At 44.4% G+C, this 13,802-nt stretch overlaps 1 protein-coding gene across 13 annotated transcripts in view; it reads right to left on the bottom strand.

The window, feature by feature from the left end:
* The window catches only part of cdh23 (cadherin-related 23), a 1,156,658-nt gene extending 1,143,256 nt beyond the window's left edge, over positions 1–13,402 (bottom strand). For all 13 annotated transcript variants that reach the window (XM_072282605.1, XM_072282606.1, XM_072282607.1 and 10 more), the window contains exon 1: positions 13,278–13,402. The gene's annotated coding sequence lies outside the window, so the exon portion shown is untranslated. The remainder of the gene's footprint in view (positions 1–13,277) is intronic.
* Positions 13,403–13,802: the final 400 nt, after the last annotated feature.

Genomic DNA, 13,802 nt, shown 5'->3' with positions numbered 1-13,802 from the left:
GAAGCTCAACGAGCCCTCCGATGCCCTATCCCGGGGAACATGTGCCAGCGCGCAGATCGACCGGCTATACGCCCTACATGTAGACCTTTGCCACCCGGGAGTCACCCGGCTTTTCCACTTCGTGAAAGCCCGGAACCTGCCTTACTCCCTTGAGGAGATCAGGATGATGACCAGGGACTGCCAAGTCTGCGCAGAGTGCAAACCGCACTTCTACCGACTCGAAAAGGCACCACTCATCAAGGCCACCCGCCCCCTTTGAGCAACTGAGTGTTGACTTTAAGGGCCCCCTTCCCTCCACCAACCTCAATGTGTACTTTCTTAATGTAATTGAGTACTCGCGTTCCCCTTCGCCATCCCCTGCCCTGACACCACTACCACATCAGTTATAAAAGCCCTGCGCAAGCTCTTCACTCTGTTCGGATACCCATGCAATATCCACAGTGACAGAGGGTCCTCGTTTATGAGTGACGAGCTGCGCCAATATCTACTGGCTAGGGGAATTGCAACCAGTAGGACCACGAGCTATAATCCCCGGGGGAATGGACAGGTAGAGAAGGAGAATGGCACAGTGTGGAAAGCCACACTCTTAGCCCTCAGGTCAAAGGGACTGCCGGTCTCCCGCTGGCAGGAGGTCCATCGCTCCCTGTTATGCACGGCCACCAATGCCACCCCCCATGAGCCGCTCTTTTCTTTTCCCAGAAAATCGACCACTGGAACCACCCTACCATCTTGGCTGACGTCCCCGGGGCCAGTGCGGCTTCGGAAACATGCGAGGAGCAATAAATACTCCCCGATGGTCGAGAGGGTTCACTTACTTCATGCGAACCCCCAGTATGCCTACGTGGTTTTACCTGATGGGCGGGAGGCCACGGTCTCCATCCGCGACCTGGCGCCCGCAGGAGCTCCGGGCTCCTACCCTGAACACTCCGTGGTGACTATTGACCCCGTACCCACCAGTGTATGTACCTACGAGACACCGTGCACCCCAAACCCTATACAGACACCACATGACACTCCCATACTGGGCGCGACGCACACGCACGAGGGATTACCGACGCCTAACGTGCTGGCACCTGAAGTCAGGCCGGAGCCAGCACAACCGCCATCGCCGGTGCAATCACTGCCGGTGCTACGTAGATCACAGCGACGGACTCGACCGCCTGATAGACTTAACCTGTAAATATACTTCTTGTAAATATTATCAGTCACTTCACCCCGCGGGACTCTTTTTTTAAAAAAAAAAGGAGGGGTGAATGTGGAAAACCATGTATATATGTTGTGTGGTAAACCATGTATATATGTTGTAACTCGGTTGCCTGTCTGGACACACCCCTCTGCTGACTGCCCCTGTGGCTCCTCCCACAGGGTCTTGTATAAAGGTGTTCGCCTTGCCCCTCCCCCTCAGTCCGGGGGCAGACACTCACTGTAGAGGTCGTATTGTACAGCGAATAAAAGCCTTTCAGTATCTTACCAAACCTCAGTCTTTGGAATAATTGAAGGTGCTTCATCACTGCAACTCAAGTATTTGATCTCCTTTCATTCAGAGGCTCAAGACATGATGGAAGAGAATTAAAGCATGTCTGCAACTGTATTCATAGTGTTGCAAGTCAAATTATAACTGATTCTGGCTGATAAAACTGCATGCAGTGCAATTCAGCATTCAATACCATAATTCCCCCCAGGCTTGACAAGAAGCTGAGAGACTTCGGCCTTCACCCTGCCTTGTGCAGCTGGATCCTGAACTTCCTGTCAGATCACCGGCAGGTGGTAGCAGTGGGCTCACTAACCTCTGCCACTCTGACCCTCAACACAGGTATCCCTCAGGGCTGTGTCCTAAGCCCCCTCCTTTACTCCCTGTACACCCATGACTGTGTTGCCACCCACAACTCCAATCTGCTAATTAACGTTTGCTGAAACTGATTGGCCTAATCTCAAATAATAATGAGGCAGCCTACAGAGAGGAAGTAATCATCCTGACACAGTGGTGTCAAGAAAACAACTTCCCCCTCAATGTCACAATAACAAAGGAGCTGGTTGTGGACTACAGGAGGAATGGAGACAGGCTAACCCCTATTGACATCAATGGATCCAGGGTTGAGGGGGTTGAGAGGGTGAATAGTTTTAAGTTGCTTGGCATACATATCACTGAAGATCTCACGTGGTACGTACTGGCTGTGTGGTGGAAGAAAAGCACAACAGCGCCTCTTTCACCCCAGACAGTGAAGAAGTTTGCTATGGGTCCCCAAATCCTAAGGACTTTCTACAGGGGCACAGTTGAAAACATCCTGACTGGCTGCATTACTGCCTGTATGGAAACTGTACTTCCCTCAATTGCAGGACTCTGCAGAGAGTGCTGAAGACAACCCAGCGCATCTGTAGATGTGAACGTCCTGTTATTCAGGACATTTACAAAGACAGGTGTGCAAAACGGGCTCGAAGGATCATTGGGGACCTGAGTCACCCCAACCACAAATTGTTCCAGCTGCTGCCAACTGGGAAACAGTACTATAGCATAGAAGCCAGGACCAACAGGCTCCGGGACAGCTTCTTCCACCACACCATCAGACTGATTAATTCACGCTGATACAATTGTATTTCTATACTTCATTGACTGTCCTGTTGTACATACTATTTATTACAAATTACTATACATTGCACATTTAGACAGGGATGTAATGTAAAGATTTTTTACTAATGTATGTGAAGGATGTAAGTAATAAAGTCAATTCAATTCCTCTAAACACAGACCCCTGTTCAGGAAAACCTGACAACTACCACAAGCTATATTCAAGATTCAAGTTTATTTGTCATGTGTAACATCAAAACGTACAGTGAAATGCGTCGTTTTGTGTTAACCAACACATCCACGAGTGGTGAGAGCAGTCTGCAAGTGTTGTCACACATTATCACCATTCAATGCAAGGTTGTGGGAAGAGTGACGAATCTAACAAAGGGAAATGGTGGGGGTGGTGGTTAGAGAAGGAGCCAGGGAGAATGAAATTAGTGAATAGCATGATAGAGAAAGAGGGAAAAGAGAAATAAGCATTATTTAAATGTTTTAAATCAGATTGGTTCATATGAACAAACATTTCTCCTAAAACACCCAATTACTTCAAACACAGGTGAGGTAATGCAATAATATTTGAACATATTGCAGTCCAGAGATGTTACTCATTTTAATACAATCACTAATGTTCATTTTAAGCATGAGGTCAGACATTTAACCATGTCAGATGATCACTAATACAGCCAGAGAGAGGGATATCTTAGCCAAACTCTCCTGATGTGTCTCTGACCACCAATTTCCAGAGAGCAGTGAATGCACAATACAATGGGTAAGCCATTGAACTAGTATTCAAAGATGTCAGCTACAGAGATAGATCGATAATGGCAACAATGAAATCACCAGATTGTGAAAGGTTATTTATCAATGCACAGTAGAAATCATCCTATCCCGATACACCAAGATTCAGTATGGCAATTGCTCTGCCCATCACGGCAAGGAATGGCAGAGTTGCAGATACCACTGAGCACATCATAGAAACCAGCCTCCTCTCCATGGCCTCTCTAAACATCTTGCTGCCTCAGGAAAGCGGTCAACATAATCAAAGACTACTTTCACACCAGTTCACTTGTCTCTTTCCACCCCCCTCCCCACCCCCTTCAATCAGGCAGAAGATACAAAAGCATATACCAGCACTTTCAAGGACAACTTCTACCCTGCTGTTATAAATCCAGTGCATAATCCCACGGTATGATACGATGGATTCAACCTCGTCATGGCTTTACACTTTATTGTATGCTTGCACTATACTTTCTCTGTAACTATAGCACTTTATTCTGCAGTGTTTTTGTTTTACCTTATAGTACAACCACCTTATAGAACAGTGCTGTAATGAAATTATCTGTATACATGGCTTCCAAAACCAAGATTTTTCCCCACTGTATAATGGTATACATGACACTTCTCCGTGGATTGTCACCTTGTCGCGGTGGAGAAGCTTGTGTGGTCCTGAGATCCCGAGAGTGATGCCGTCTGGAGCTATGCTGCTGGTAGGGTCACCCATGGCAGTAAGGTCAAGGGTGAGGTCCCTGACAAAGATCAATCCAACCAAGACCTCAATGGTGGAACAGGTGGACGAAGTTACTGCGAACTCAACGACTGTGAAGGCGGATGAAGGCTGCAACAAATCCATCAGCTCCAATCGTCATGGTTTCCATGCCATTGGAATCAATTGTTTGATTTGTGAAGTGTCGTGTGCTTCTTGGAGTGCAACATCAAGTACACGTTAAACAAATACATGCACAGGCAACTTTGCTCTGTGGGCCACTTCTTCAGAACGAAGACCATCATCCTTGACCTCGAGGAATAGCCACGATGACGATACATGACACCAATAAACCAACTTAGTTTACAAAGACACAGTTCACAAATCTTCTGCAAGGAAGAATGTTTGTCCATCCTTTTCAGATCTAGTAAACAACTCCAGACAACCACAGCTGACACTTAGTTGAAGTAAACTTGGGACTAACTAATAAATGCCACTCCTATGACCAGTGGATAAATAGAGGGGTCCTTCACTCTTTTGCTAACTGTGAAGAAAACATTACAACACAAGGGACAGGAGTGAATCAGTAAATTTTGGAAAAATAAATGGTTAAAAAATGTCTCTCTCTTTGATTGGGGCATCGCAACACTAGTGTTCGGAGCCTCTGTTGGAGTTCCATAGACCTCAACCCTGGGAGAGGAAAGATCATCAAAGATGGACTACACCTGGGGGCAACATGAAGTACTAGCCTGGGACAGGACACTCCGGTGAGCTGCTGTTGGCATCCTACGCTCCAGCAGGGGTAATGAGTTTAAGACTGACCTTGCTTGTTTACATGCAAACTGCGCAGCCCAATTACACCCATGTGACCAAGTAACCTTCTGCTCCACACATCTTTGGAATGTGGGAGGAAAGGCAAAACCCGAAGGAAACCCACATGGTCACAGAGAGAACATAGAACCTCCTTCCAAACAGTGATTGATTTGAACCTGGGTTGCTTATTGTTCACATCCACTGCATTGTTTAGCATGTTGTGAATTGTTTTTTAAATTCACTCAGTGGCTTTAAAATGTTCCCAAGTGCTTCATAGATGTGTTAAGAAACAAAATTTAGCACAAAATCTCATAAGGGGACATTTTGGCAGGTGAATAATTTAGGATCAAGTTAAAACAAAAAAATTGCAGCAAGTCCTAAACCACCTCTCAGTCATTGCAAAATTGCTACTACAGCTCGACCTTCACTAATCCGACTACCTGTAATCCAGTTCCTTTGATAATCCGGCACTGATTATGCTTAATGTGATCCTTCTGTAATTCGGCGTTTTCACTAATCCGGCACTCCTCAGGTCCCAATGGTGCTCCGGATTAGTGAAGTTCGACCTGTATTTCCAAAAGTATACACAGCAGTCTCCCACAAACATGATGGGATAATGAGCTTTTAGAAATTTTAAACAAATTTCCTGAGCTTCAACTGATGCCACAGTTGCTAATGGTAAAGCAATTAAATTCAGAGCTGCTGAAGAGACCAGTAGAGGAGAGTACTGAGATCTTAAAGTTAGGGGTTAAATAAATGATAATAGGTATCAGAAAGGCCACTCATGGTCTGGTCAGAGTTGCCTGAAAAACTACTTTGCTCCATGTTTCAGCAATTTAACCTAATCAGTTATGGAATTGTCCTTCTCTTAAGCATGCTTGCGATTTCTCTCACTTGCAGACACTATCCCCAGCTTTCCTCTGTGAGTGCATACAGTGACCAATGATAGCTCTACTATCTCACATCAATTCATTATGTTGCTCCTAAGGCTTTATTATGCTTCTGCAAAACTTTCACACTTGGCACAATAGAACAGTAGCATTATGAGGTATCATTGCCTAATCTACCTTATTAAGCAACAGGTGCAAGTCACCCACCACATTTACGGGAGGGGTGGGGTTTGAAACAATTCTTTGAAAAGCACAGTATACTTTGGGGGCAAAATTATTTGCATTTATTTAACTGATAGCATTTCATAGGCAATGCATGCTTTCAAGTGTTGCTATTCTTATGACATGCGCAATCAGGCTACGCCCACACTAGACCAGATAAATCCGTAACCGAAGCTTTTTCTCTTCATTTTGACCCTCCGTCCACACTGAAACGGCATTTTCCTCCCCTGAAAATGCAGCTTTTCTAAAACGCTCTCCAGAGTGTTTAAATCTGAAAACGCCGCTTAGGTGGTGTAGTGTGTATGGGGTAAACGGAGGTTTTTAGAAACGCTGTCATGACGTGCCGGAATAGATGGTGGCGGCAGTGCGGTACTTCATTGCTCTCTTGAACATAACCTCCAATACCACAACAACAATCTGACAATAGATATGTAACAGCCTAATGTAACATTGTATGGAAATACAAAATAACACTGATGCAGACATGTTTTATACATTTAACAAGATGCTTTATTAAGGCATTCGACTGGTGACCTGAAGGTCGTGAGTTCGAGCCCCAGCCGAGGCAACGTGTTGTGTCCTTGAGCAAGGCGCTTAATCACACAGTGCTCTGCGCCGACACTGGTGCCAAGCTGTATGGGTCCTAATGCCCTTCCCTTGGACAACATCGGTGTCGTGGAGAGGGGAGACTTGCAGCATGGGCAACTGCTGGTCTTCAATATAACCTTGCCCAGGCCTGCGTCCTGGAGAGTGAAGACTTTCCAGGCACAGATCCAGGTCTTGCAAGACTAATGGATGCCTTTAATCTTTATTAATGTATTGCTTGTGCAAACATTCAATAGATGCAATTGTCACTACTTCCAAAATGTCATTTTTAAGTAGTAGCTTATGTTTGGCATAAACGTGAAAATGTTAACGCCAAAAAAGGTACATTGTTAAGTTTCACTTTTACTCAGGTAAAAATAAAATCACTTTTCCCAGTAACTCATTTTATGGCACATGTTAAATACAGCAAAATAATACGGAAAGACATGACAAAAGTAAAGGCAAACAAATAAGGTCAGCAAATTTCACTTTTGCCCAGTAACAAGCCTTATTGCATTTAGTTGTAGCTGTCGCCCCTTTCATCAGTGAAGAGACTAAAGGTGTATAAGATGATAAGAGACAGATTGAGTTGATAGTCTGAGACTTTATCCCGGGGCTGAAATGGTTAATAAGGGGACATATGTAACACTCAGGCTCGCTCAGCTCGCTCAGTTCGTCTACGGAGAGCAGCCTTCGGCCCTGCAAAAATGGGTAATCTCGTTTGTGCAGATGCTGTGTAACATACAAACCCACTGTAACTAAACAAACACGCACCAAGTCTTTCACGGCGAGATTCGACACCAAACATGTCGCAGCCATCACCTGTTGCTGGCCAAACTGTCTGAGTCGGGCCACGTACTCGTCGAAGCAGGTGAAGACTCTTCACTTGTTTTCTGTAGATGTATCCTGCGCATGCCCAGTAGGAGGTGATTTGCCCAACTACCTGCTTCAATATGGACGGAGGTATTTTCAAAAACGCCTGGTGTGGATGCCTATCGTTTTTACGTGAAACCGATGTTTTCAAAATTATCCAGTCTAGTGTGGACGTAGCCTCAGTTGCACAGCAAGTTCTCATATGGTGAAAATGTGCATTTAGAAACACAAGAAAGTGCTTTCATTTGCATTTCACGAGCTCCTTTCACAACTCCTTCAAGTAAGCTTGCTGATAAACCAAAGTCGTTACAACCCAAAGCAAGCAGCACTGCAGTTGATGTGCACACAGCAACCTCCCACAAAAAGCAATCTGATCAGAACCTGATCAGTAACATGACAGCAACCACATGAAGCGCTGTGAGTGAAAAATGCCAGGGATGACTCCATTGCAGTTCTTCAGAAATCATCCCTTGAGATCTTTTCATCGACTTGAGAAAGTGGGAGACTTCAGCTAAACATCAAGCAAAATTGCACATTTCATGATGCACTAGTTCTGTACAATCAGTTTCAGGAGATGAGCTGAACAGAAAACACATTCTGACTCAGATGAAAAGGCCATCCATCCAGCTACAGCTGACATTCCCAAGAGATGCACCTTGGCCAGAACAGGATTCACTGGCAGTGGAATCTTTCAAAGTTCAAAGTAAATCTGTTATCAAAGTATGCATATATCATCTACTACCTTGAGATTAATTGTATTACAGGCATTCACAGCAGACGAGAACAGAAAAATACATTTGAATCAAACACTGACAAATAACCAGTGTGGAGAAAGACGAACTGTGCAAATAAATAATACCAAGAACATGAGTTGTAGAGTCCTTGAAAGTGAGTCCGTAGGTTGTGGAATCAGTTTGCAGTTGAGATGAGTGAAGTTATGCACGCTGGCTCAGGAGCCTGATGGTTGTAGGATAACAACTGTTCCTGACCTGGTAGTGTGGGACCTAATGCTCCTGTACATCCTTCCCAATGGCAGCAGTGAGAAAAGTTCCACTTAATGAACAAAACTTAATCTGCTAATGCTTTAAAACCTGCTCGCAGAAAATGCAGCTGCGTTACACTTCTTGCGAAATCATTTTTCCACAGACAGCATTCTAACTATTTGCATCAGCATCTACGTACAGAGTGCCAATGCACAGGATCAAAAAAAGCTACAGAGGGCTGTAAACTCAGCCAGCTCCAACACAACGCTTGCCTCCCCAAAATTGAGGCAACATTTAAAATGATACCCCAAAAGTCAGCATCCATCATTAAGAACCCCCACCACCAGGGCATGAACCCTCTCATTGCACCATCAGGGAGGTGATACAGGAGCCTGAGGATGCACACTCAACATTTTAGGAATGGCTTATTTCCCCTCTGCTATCAGATTTCTGAATACTACCTCACTGCTTTGGTCTCTCTTTGCACTATTTTTTTTATTTCTTATTGTAACATAGCAATTTTTACGTATTACACGACATAGATCAGTGATATTAAACCTAATTCTGCATTTAATTATTCAACAAATTCAGTTTGTGAATATAACCCTTTTCTTCGCTGATACAAGAAATGTAGCCATTTCTCTGATGCTATTTGCCTTAATTACTGTACATAGGGAGATGATGCTGGGGAGGGGGGAGAAGAGGAACGGTGGGGAGAATGGGTAGGTGGGTAGACTTAAGGGAGAGAGGGTTGAGGAATAAGATACATGACTGAGATATGTGCACATAGAGACCAGATCATTGTAAATGGAGGACTCATCCGTGCAACAGAATCTAGTCTCCAACATCTCAGCCTTCCTTGCCACTAGATCCAGATCTCACTCCATTTAGATGGTGTGGCTTGCAATGGCCATACCTTATCTTAAGAATTCACGCACAGCACCTTTCAATTTCAGAAATGAACTGAATGCATGTCATCATCGGTCCCAACCTAAAACCACAATAATTTCTCTCTTACTAGCTCTGGTAAAATTCCAAATATAAAAGTCGTCTGCAAATTGAAAATCTCTTTAGATATCATTATGATCAGCTAACCACTTGTCTTCTCCTGATTGATAGAGGGAGCTTCAAAAAGTTAGCAGGGATGCAATGGGCCAAATGGCCTTCCTATGCAGCATCATCCCAGCACTGGGGCTCCACAGGGGACTGTCTTGTCTCCCTTTCTCTTCACCATTTACACCTCGGACTTCAATTACTGCACAGAGTCTTGTCATCTTCAGAAGTTTTCTGATGACTGCCATAGTTGGATGCATCAGCAAGGGAGATGAGACTGAGTACAGGACTACAGTAGGAAACTTTGTCACATGGTGTGAGCAGAATTATCTGCAGCTTAATGTAAAAAAGACTAAGGAGCTGGTGGTAGACCTGAGGAGAGCTAAGGTACCGGTGACCCCTGTTTCCATCCAGGGGGTCAGTGTGGACATGGTGGAGGATTACAAATACCTGGGGATACGAATTGACAGTTAACTGGACTGGTCAAAGAACACTGAGGCTGTCTACAAGAAGGGTCAGAGCCGTCTCTATTTCCTGAGGAGACTGAGGTCCTTTAACATCTGCCAGACGATGCTGAGGATGTTCTACGAGTCTGTGGTGGCCAGTGCAATCATGTTTGCTTTTGTGTGCTGGGGCAGCAGGCTGAGGGTAGCAGACACCAACAGAATCAACAAACTCATTCGTAAGGCCAGTGATGTTGTGGGGATGGAAATGGACTCTCTGATGGTTGTGTCTGAAAAGAGGATGCTGTCCAAGTTGCATACCATCTTGGACAATGCCTCCCATCCACTACATAATGTACTTTTTGGGCACAGGAGTACATTCAGCCAGAGACTCATTCCACCGAGATGCAACACAGAGCGTCATAGGAAATCATTCCTGCCTGTGGCCATCAAACTTTACAATTCCTCCGTTGGAGGGTCAGACACCCTGAGCCAATAGACTGGTCCTGGACTTATCTCCTGGCATAATTTACATATTACTATTTAACTATTTATGGTTTTATTACTATTTAATTATTTATGGTGCAACTGTAACGAAAACCAATTTCCCCGGGGATCAATAAAGTATGACTATGACCTCTCAGCACTCTGCATTAAATTTAATTGCAAAGTCCACTTAAATTGTTTGAGAACTATGCACAAACATTATTAAACCCCATGCATAGTGCCAGAAAACAGACCTAAAATTGTGATTAACTGTTCACTTATATGCCAAAAGAAAAAAAATGTTTTTTAAAAAAAATCTAACATTACTAAGTAAATACTTCTTGATGCCAACTAACTCAGTGCAGGTGATCTTTAAAAGGTTATTTAAAATGTTGGTGTTATTAAGGTTAACAAGTCTTTACAGGACTTTAGCAACTTACACCCGAAACAGCCCAGCTGCAGGCTGACAAGATTCAAGATTATTTGTCATGCTTACATTGAAACAAAGTGAAATGTGCCGTTTGCCTTAACATCAAGCTTCACAAGTCTATAAGTTCTTGAATGGTTATGATAGAAGATAGAAGAGAATATTCATAATTATATGAAAAAATAAAGTTATGCAGCATATTTCAGGATCTCATAATATTAAGCCTTTTACTGCTAAAGGGGCATTTATTAAATATTTGAAATAAAAAAATGTTTTTCTTTTACTACCTGGATGTAAATATGTGGCATTTTCTGCCTGAATGGCACACAGACAGATGTTTTTCCACTGTACCTCAGGGTAGCCGACAACAATAAAGCATAAAACTATTTCTCCCTTTCGTCCTGCACTGCATATACAATACTGACTTCAGTGCAGGACTGAGGGGAGAAACGCACAGACAGAGATGTCTTGTGGATGAGAAAGCATACAACAACCCTGCGAATACGAGCTGCCCTCTGCTCGTTCAAAACTCGCATGTTTATTTTCAGTAGTAGGATTTTTCCGGTGTCCGGACAATTATCTGGTCAATATTACATCCTTGTCTGTGGCTCCCATTTCATGACAGCGGCTGCAGCTGGAAAGAACTTTGTTGACCCCGTAGAATTTCGAGGCGTCCTAGGGTTGTGGAGAAAAAGCGATATAAAACAAGCTCAACTATGTGGACTGGGATTTAACTCACAGCCAAGAGAGTGGCCATTGTGCTAAGTACCCACGCACTGAGCGTAAAGGTTCAATTCAATCAGGACGGCAGTCCTGCCAGGCGCGATTGATAAAAGAACTTCATTAACTATAATAACCCGAACAGCCTCCGATCAATGAATAACTCGATTAGTATTAGACAGCAAGTTATTGGGAGTTTTCCTGGATCCCCGCTTAATAAGCTCAGGACTCATTTCCCACTCAATTCTCGCAAACCCAGGCAACAGCTGGGATCATTTTTGTTCAGGCGTATATCTGATATTGGCGTTTCTGCAGCTATGAGCAGCTATTAAGCATCGAACACCTCCACACACTCCCACTCCAACGGGGGAGACCGTGTAGAAAAATTAGTTCGACAAGTTAAGACGTATCCGGAGGGTTTTATATTCTGTTCAAACAAGTCGACAGAAAATAACTCCACCAAATAGCTTCAGTTCCCTACCATCACTGCAATTCTATGACACATTACCAGGCAGTAGGATTACAAATATCCGTGCACATCTGCACATGAATTCTGCATGACGTTTTCCTTTGCAATATACCCTGATATAAATAATTACAACGCAATGCCTCTGCTCCTCGAAGACACGGAGTAAAAATGGTATTAGTCTTGTTAGGTTCGGCGAGTCGGAAGCCTCGCGAACCGGTGCAAGTTCTCCAGCCATTCCCTATGCGTATCTTATGTTCAAAGTAACAGTGCAAGCGTTTGTAATCTATTAGTTTTAACAGTGTGTGAGCGACTCGCGCTTTCAGGGAGCTTTCTGCTGATTTTCAGCAGATTTTTTTTTAAAAAAGTAGTAAATACCATTTTTCGTCCCCCTAATGCAACTGCTCACCTGCAGCAGCTAATCCCTGTTCAGGAAGTTACTTACGATGGAAAATAAGACAATGTGCGTGCAATGGCGTGTTGTAGCATCTTGCAATGACTCCGTGACGCTCCGGCACGAGGAGTTCCAGTTAGACCCTCGCGCTCCCGGTTAACCCATCGCGCCGTTAGGGCAAAGTAGACCACAAGCGCCGCCCGTTGCATCGGAGAGAAGACAACTGACCCCCGCTTGGCAGGTATTCACCGGCGGAGAGGAAATGTGCCAAGTATTCCCCCCTTTCGGTTCGTTGCAGGGTTGTGCGTAATTAATTATGGTGACTTTTCCACATTATTAAGTAGGGCAGTTCATCAATATTATAGGATCCCTTATAAATACAGTATCCTCGGAAAAGATGTATTTTTCAGCTTTTCGGTACAGCATCTTGGAAAATACAACACAGAGGCCCTTCCTGATCAAACAAGCCACATAGAGGCCCTTCGGCCCTTCGTGATCAAACCAACCAAAAAAAGTCTGCTTCTTATCGGTCATGCTCAACTCAAGGTACTCAATTTAATATGGAATGTTCTTAAACTCGTCCCCTGTCCCCGCGTAAAAACATTGAGGAAGAACATCAATGTTCGCAGAAGTAGTAATTTATTTCTGGGAATGGGGAAATTAAAGAATATAAAATAATGAATGGTGATAAAAGAAACAATAACTAAGTGATTGTGGGGAAAAATTAATTTTAGAACAGGATACAAAGTAACAAGAGGTAGCTCTGGTTACAACGAAATTACCTCATACGCATGGGAAACAGATCTGTCTGTAACGGATACGTTTCGCACCCGTGGAGTCGGTCCCTCCTGTCATCTGCTGGGTCCCACTTACCGGTCTAATGTTGATATGGACACCATCCACGTCCCGGTCCACCTGTTGCCCCACACCTCCACCGCCCTTGCCAGGAGCTCGGTGAGGACTTGCTGTTCACAGCATCTGCCCAAGCCCGATGCAAACTACTGTGGAGAGCTTCAGTCACCTCGGATAGGAATGTGGAAAGCGAGAACCCGGAGCACGACCAGCTCAACCCGCTACCTGCTAGCAGCCAGCACCTGTCAATCAACGCCCCCTGGGAGGGCGCCTTCTGTCAATCAGACCGCAGTCCGGAGAAATCCGGAGGTTCTATTAGTCGTGGCCACGTCAATCAATCAGCCACGGGCGAAGATGCCGCTGATTCGCAAGTGGGAGGGATCACCATTCCGTCAATCGTCCCGCGAGGCGGAGCGCACACGGACTGCAATGAAGTCCTGCGAAACCGATTGTCCTAAAAGATGCAACCGTGCAAATAGTTACCAAAATATAATTGGTGAGAGAGGGAAATAAAGATAAAAACAAATCAGTTGCAAAGAGCAGATT

Source organism: Mobula birostris, chromosome 18, assembly GCF_030028105.1.
Source record: "Mobula birostris isolate sMobBir1 chromosome 18, sMobBir1.hap1, whole genome shotgun sequence".
NCBI lineage: Eukaryota > Metazoa > Chordata > Chondrichthyes > Myliobatiformes > Myliobatidae > Mobula > Mobula birostris.
The sequence above is the reverse complement of the archived record's forward strand: the minus strand, read 5'-3'. Positions and strand labels throughout refer to the sequence as shown.